Source organism: Callithrix jacchus, chromosome 3 (genome assembly GCF_049354715.1).
Source record: "Callithrix jacchus isolate 240 chromosome 3, calJac240_pri, whole genome shotgun sequence".
In the NCBI taxonomy this organism is placed as follows: Eukaryota; Metazoa; Chordata; class Mammalia; order Primates; family Cebidae; genus Callithrix; species Callithrix jacchus.
This window is the reverse complement of record NC_133504.1, coordinates 5,077,905-5,085,345: the sequence shown is the minus strand read 5'-3', so window position 1 is coordinate 5,085,345 and position 7,441 is coordinate 5,077,905. Positions and strand designations below refer to the sequence as shown.

The window sequence follows — 7,441 nt, the reverse complement described above, 5'->3', positions numbered from 1 at the left end:
ATGCTGGTGAGTACCAGCGGTAATAACAATGAATTTGTCATTCAGCCACAAGGGATCGCTGCAGGCAAGTGAGGCTCCACTCTGCCCATGAGAACCTGCTCAGGTTTTCTAGATCTTATGATGTTCCAGACACTGCTTGAAGGACTCCGCAACTATGAACTCATCGAGCCCTCTCAGTAACACTTAAGGGTGAGTTCTATTACTTCCATCGCTTAAACATGAAGAAAGCTGGATGCTGAGTAACTTGTCCAGGGTCACGCAGCTAGTGAACGGCACAGCTGGGATCTGAACACAAACAGTGTGGCTACAGAATCCAGGTTCGCCCTGCCTTTGCTACACTGCTCCTGTGCTCAAGATAAAGATGAGTTTCCAATGTCCGCATTATTGACATTTAGGGCCAAGGAATTACTTGCTGTTGGAGGCTATTCTGTACATTGTAGTGTCCCTGACCTCTACCCACTAGGTCCCTGGAGCAACCCTCCTCCCCTGAGCTGTGAAAACCAAAAATGTCTTTGGAGATTGCCGAATATCTCTTTGGGGACAAAAATCATCTCTTGTTGGGAAACCATTCTCTATGTCCATCATCGAAACAGAATGACTAACAAGAAATAATAGAAAAACATGAGCTTACTAAAAATAACCATAGTCTGTCTATACATTTTGAGATAGGATTATTAGAAATATGTCCATCTGTACATTTTGAGATAGGATTATCAGAAATATCTCAAAATAGTCCTTCTTTTGGCTTTGATGTTGCCTCTCCTTCCAAGCTTTTTGCTAATTTTTTTGCTTTGTTTTGGCTGAAGCAGCCAGGAAGTGCAGAGCTCTATTTTCACTGAAGTCGCAAGTATTTGAGGAATCGCCATGTGCTCAGTATTGTTAGATGCCGCGGATGGACAGAAATACAGGAAGTTACATAGATTGCAGCCTGGTGGGAGAAAAGCATGGGCAGATTCGAACCCCTAAAGCAGCCAGAACGGATGTAAACGTGACTTCGAGCGGCCTGTGGGACTGAAGCACAACGCAACCAGTGGGGGCGATAGTGAGCAGCGCCGGCTCTACTGAGAAGGTGGCGAGCAGAGAGGAAAAGGCAAAGGCGACGTGACAGCCCAAGCTCGCCATGTTGAGAAGGGAACACGGCGAAGGCCCCACTCAGCTGGGATGGGAGGCATGAATTGGACGGAGCATGACCCACCATTGGAAGCAGGCAACAGGGAGCCTTCGAGCGCTCCTGAGCAAGGACAGGAAGCCTGCTTGTTTCTGCAGCACATGCACTAAAACTGGAGCGGTCCAGGGAAGATGGGCAGGGCCCCTGTGCAAGGATGGCCTGCAGATTCCTGAAGTGTTCCGAATAAGTAAATGAATGAATAAGAACAGGAAAGGGTACGGGGTGTTTCGGGAATACTAGGGAGCAGCAGGGAACCAGGGCCATGCGGGGGCTCGTGGAGAGTTAAGGAAGTTGGTACTAATCTATTTCATGGTGGGGAAGACAGAGATGGAGGTGTTGGCAGTGAAATGGATAGTAAGGGGTGATTAAAGGAAAATGTTTGAAATTGAAGAATTGACGGATCCATGATTCATTAGGCATTGAAAGTAGGAACAAATGTAGTAGGCTGCTTCTCAGTGAGCTCCCAGTAACCCCTTTTTCCTGGGAGTCAAGCTCCTGTGGGAGCTCCTCCCCCAGTGTGGGCTAAACCTAGTGACTCACTTCTAATGAACAGAATATGGCAGAGTAAGGTCTCTCCTGAGGCAGATTGCAAAAGAACGTGGTTTTTTCTTGGGTGTGAGTACCCTCCAGAGAGACCCACATGACAATGAAATGATGTCCCTGGACCAGCCAGAGAGGACTAGAAAACTGTCACCAGTCCCATGAGTGAGCTTGGACGTGCACGTGTCCCCCAACCCCCCATGTTCAGCTGTGAGACGACCGCAGCCTTGGCCATCTCGTAGAGTGCAGCCTCGTAGAGAACCTGGGCCAGAGGACACTGCTAAGCCACCTGAACTCCCGAGCCACAGGACTGTGAACGGATCAAAGTGTGCTGCTTGCAACCAGTAAATCCAGGTGGCATTCATTACATATCAGTGGAGAAAAAGCACAAGCTTACAAGATGAAAAATTACTTTTATCTCAAATATAGGACACCCATTTGTTCAGTTTCCATATATAATCAGTTTAGAGATAGGGTTTTTCTAAAAATTAACCAATGAAAAAGATTGAAGAAGATTGAAAAAAGATCAGAGTCTGCCTGTCGACCCCGACAGCACAGGAGCCAGCAGTGAAAGAGGGATGTTCATTCTCATGGTTAGATCCAGAGACCCACTCGGGGAATTGGTGCTCCTCATGCTGAAATTTCAGGCATGGCTGCACGACAGCCCAGGAGAGAGATGCTCGCCGTAGAAAGACATAGAAGTTCTTCCAGACTTAACGTTCTCTGGTCATTTGGAGCTCCTCATACCAGTAGACCATTAGGCAACAGAATGACTTACGATATACGTAGGGTCTTACTGACTCCGTCATGTGGGAACAAAGCCACTGGTACAAAATTGGGCTGGAAGGAGAAAATCTGGAAGTTAGGATATTCGCCAGAGAACCCGTTATTGCTGCATGTTCATTAATAACCATAAATGTTCAACTGCAGCAACCTTAGTCTCACAAGGACCTGGTAATCAGGGGCGAATATTGTTTTTTTCTGCCAAGTAAGCAAACCTAAATCAGCGCCAAAGCTGCCCAGAGGTGAGGGGATTTAGGATGAGTGGTGAAGGATGGAAATGATGAGCATCACTTTTGGCTTCAAGACCAATCATTTCATTTCATTGGTTAATTTTTAGAAAAACCCTTTAAGACCAATCTTTTCATCCTTTTTCAGTTAAAATAGATTTAAACCCAGATGTTTAAACTGATAACAGTACTTTGTCTTTTTTTTTATGCTGTATAGAAGAGAATGTCTACAAGCCAAGAAAACAGGAGAAATCAGCTCTGCTGATGCCCTAATTTCTAGCCTCCAGAACTGTGAGAAAGTTAATGGCTATTGCATAAGCCACCAATCTGTACACTTGTGGCTGCCCTAGCAAACTCATGCAACCCCAGATGCAGCACCACTGCTTGTGTCTGAAAGTCTGTGAAACCAGTAAAAAGGTGAAGCCGAATGGTGGGCTTGTAGGTGTTTGATGGTGACTCTTTAAGTCATTCCTTTCGTTGGAAGCTATAAAATACTACAATACACATGCACACGAATGTTCATTGCAGCACTGTTTACAATAGCAAAGACCGGGAACCAACCCAAATGCCCATCGATGATAGACTGGATTGGGAAAATGTGGCACATATACACCATGGAATATTATGCAGCAATCAGAAATGATGAGTTCGTGTCGTTTGTAGGGACATGGATGAATCTGGAGAACATCATTCTCGGCAAACTGACACAAGAACAGAAAATGAAACACCGCATATTCTCACTCATAGGCGGGTGATGAAAAATGAGAACACATGAACACAGGGAGGGGAGTACTAAACACCGGGGTCTATTGGGGGGAAAGGGGGAGGGCCAGCGGGGGGGGGGAGCTGGGGAGGGATAGCCTGGGGAGAAATGCCAAATGTGGGTGAAGGGGAGAAAGGAAGCAAAACACACTGCCATGTGTGTACCTATGCAACTGTCTTGCATGTTCTGCACATGTACCCCAAAACCTAAAATACAATAAAAAATTTAAAAATAAATAAATAAATAAAATACTACAATAAGTGGGAGAGAAAGTTACAGCACATAGCAACAGTTATAACTGAAGAATACTAAAAGACTCTAAAAATTGCTTAGAATAAGCAACTGTCAATTCTAAGAGGTTCATCTTAGTTTGGTTTTCCATGCAGGAGTTTTATTCACATGAATAGCTGTGTTTACTTTTGATCCCTGATTGGAGTTGCTGTCTGTACTGTATTTGTGGGTGGCTTTTTGTACTGAGATGAAGAAGCCAGTCCCTGGGAAGATGGCTTATGTATGACCTGCAGAGAAGAGCCTTCTCAAAGATCCCTAGTTTGCCTACAAGTTGAATGAGACTAGTTTGTGGTGCGAATGTGAAGTATTTTCTGATAAAGCTGATTGGTATATTTTCACCTACTTCTAGAGAGGGTAAATAAAGTCTTAAATTTAAAGGAATTCCTATTAAGCTGGTCTTCTGGGCACTGGTAAGCACATATAAATATAAATCTAGCAAGGAAACTTAAGAACTCTTTAAGTGTTAGAAATAATAAAATTAAACTTTTATTTTAAAAAAAATTATTCTGGTCCTTTAAGAAAAAACCCTTCTCAGTTTGCTGAGGATGACGTTCTCCAGATTCATCCATGTCCCTACAAACGACACAAACTCATCATTTCTGATTGCTGCATAATATTCCATGGTGTATATGTGCCACATTTTTCCAATCCAGTCTGTTAGCAATGGGCATTTGGGTTGATTCCAGGTCTTTGCTATTGTAAACAGTGCTGCAATGAACATTCGTGTACATGTGTCCTTATAGTAGAACGATTTATAGTCTTTTGGATATATACCCAGTAATGGGATTGCTGGGTCAAATGGAATTTCTATTTCTAAGGCCTTGAGGAATCGCCACAAGAACAGAAAATGAAACACCAGATATTCTCACTCATAGGCGGGTGATGAAAAATGAGAACACATGGACACAGAAAGGGGAGTACTAAACACTGGGGTCTACTGGGGGGAAAAGGGGAGGGCCAGTGGGAGGGGGTGGTGGGGAGGGATAGCCTGGGGAGAAAAGCCAAATGTGGGTGAAGGGGAGAAAAAAGAAAGTACACTGCCATGTGTGTACCTACTCAACTGTCTTGCATGCTCTGCTCATGTACCCCAAAACCTATAATCCAATAAAAAATTAAAAAAATATATATATATAAATAAATAAAAAAAAAAGAAAAAACCCTTCTCACAGAAACTGACAACCCAAGTTGTGATTATTTTTGAGATTAAAAAAAAAGGCAGCCAGAAAATATACGAAAATACAATAATGAATAATAAACTAATAAATCTGAAACATTTCCACGATTGATAAATAATTGGATAATGTCATGAAATCTACATCCATTTAATACTAATAATCTTGGTATTTTCAGTTGGGATGGAACACATCAATTTTTTCATTAAAATTATTGAAAAGATTCTTTTGTAAAAAAAAATTTAATGGCTTTTTGAGTAACAACAGCAGGGTTTCAGAAGCAATTTACAAGTCATTAAGCCAGAGATATAATATACATCCACGCACTCATTACCCCTTTACAAAATAAGCAACTCAAGGCAAATTTTGTTTCCTCTATCAACCCACCCACCTCACCTTTCCACCCTAATTATTTTGAAGTATATCCCAGATGCAGTATCATCTGTGCACAAATACTTCATTATGTGTCTCCAAAGGACAGTGCATTTTGGTTTTAACCAAAACACACCATTATCACATTCTTTAAAAAAATCTAATAATAATATATTATTGTCAATATTTAGCACTTGCACTTTCCTCTGTACTATATAATTTTTTTTTTGCTGTTGTTTTTTGAGATGGAGTTTCACTCTTGTTACCCAGGCTGGAGTACAATGGCGCAATCTCGGCTCACTGCAACCTCCGCTTCCTGGGTTCAGGCAATTCTCCTGCCTCAGCCTCCAGAGTAGCTGTGATTATAGGCACGTGCCACCGTGCCCAGCTAATTTTTTGTATTTTTAGTAGACACGTGGTTTCACCATGTTGACCAGGGTGGTCTCGATCTGTTGACCTCGTGATTCACCCACCTCAGCCTCCCAAAGTGCTGGGATTACAGGCTTGAGCTACTGCACCTGGCCCCTATATAATATTTAAAAGCATAGCTTGTCTTAAACACATTCATTCATTACAAAGTAATTGACAAATCTCTTAATCTTTGGTCCCCCCATATCTTTTTTCCTTCAAATATGTGTGAGAGTGGTTCCTTTGTACTAAAGGTTTTGGTAGAGTTTGGATTTTGCTGATTGCCTCCTGTGATGTTGTGATGCTTTCTTGATCCCTGCATTTCCCAAAAATTTCTAGTTAAATCAGCTTCAGACTTGAGTTTTAGGAAGGGAAGACTACTTCCTAGATGGTGGTGTGTGTTTGTATCTACCTGTCTCTTTTGCTGATGTTAGCAGGTGCACTGCATTCTAATTACGGGTGTTCTATCCCCCTCCTGATACATGGTAAGTAGTTGGGACAACAAATGCTTGTTCATCACTTTCTGCCCATTACCTAGCACTGTTTCTGGAAAACTGAGGGATCCAATATTATCTAATTTTTAGTGAATACAGGAGTTCATGGTTCAGTCTTATCTCTTCTACTAACTCTAAGAGATCACTGACAAGACACTTAATTTTTGTGAATATTATTTTCACAGTCTATAAAATGAAGGGATTGGCATTAGCATGGCCCCTGATGTCCCCTGAATGATTCTACAACATGATTGTGCAAAGGTCAAGAAGATAGCCTGTCTTTTTCTTCCAGAGGTTGCAAGAAATAAAGAATTCCATCCCATGCATACACACTGACCAAGAAATCATGTTTTCTGGGGGGATTTTGTTTTTTTGCAGAAACAAAATTTGATTTGTGCAACACATCTGTACTTAGAATAGCATTTGTTGGTCACCTATATCAAAATGGAGCAACGTTCAATTATATTCAGTTCTATTCCATGATGGACTAGAATATAACAATATAATATATACATATTTATTATAATGTGTTGGGGTCACTACTTTCAGGGGTCTGTCTTGCAGACCTTGACTCAGTGACTAGTGAATAAAGAACACTGACATGCAGATATGATGCTTTGCTAGTTCAGCCAAGTGTCTGTGGCTGCTTACAGACTCCTTGGGGAGTGTTGTAAACAGTTGCAACCACTGGCCCTCACCAGCCAGTGAGACTCAAATTTATTCAGTAAATTTTAATTGATAAAGGCTTGAGTCAACACCACTAGAGGTTAAAGATCGAAGGACAGGTTCTGATGCCTAAAGCAAACACTGTTAGCGGGTAATATCCTTGGTCGATCTCCCCCGAGAGAGCCATCTGGCTCAAAAGTTAGTTTGAAGACCACATGAGTAGACAAGTTCATTAGGTTAACTCCTCACATTTTTTTGTACTTGTGCCTTAATCTCTCTGGTTCTTGCAAAGAGACTCTGGCTGCCTTCAGCCAAGAACTATAGAAAAACCTTTAAGCCTTCTGAAAGAGTTTGAGACTATATTCCATAACTTTCTCTGCTATTTTTCCTTTAATATTTTTGCTACCACCTTAAGTGAATCCTCCAATAATGTAGGTATGTATCTGAACACATATGAATAACTAATTTAAATTCTGCTGAGAAAAATGCCAAAACCAAAGAGACAGGCCAATTGTCTATAAACAGATGCGTAGCTGAAGTAATTATAAAACCACTCT

At 41.7% G+C, this 7,441-nt stretch overlaps 1 non-coding gene across 1 annotated transcript; it reads left to right on the top strand.

The window, feature by feature from the left end:
• Nucleotides 1-1,250: 1,250 nt before the first annotated feature.
• LOC118152556 (U6 spliceosomal RNA) lies at nucleotides 1,251-1,357 on the top strand. The gene has a single exon (XR_004741307.3). It is a non-coding gene; the product is annotated as a U6 spliceosomal RNA (small nuclear RNA).
• Nucleotides 1,358-7,441: the final 6,084 nt, after the last annotated feature.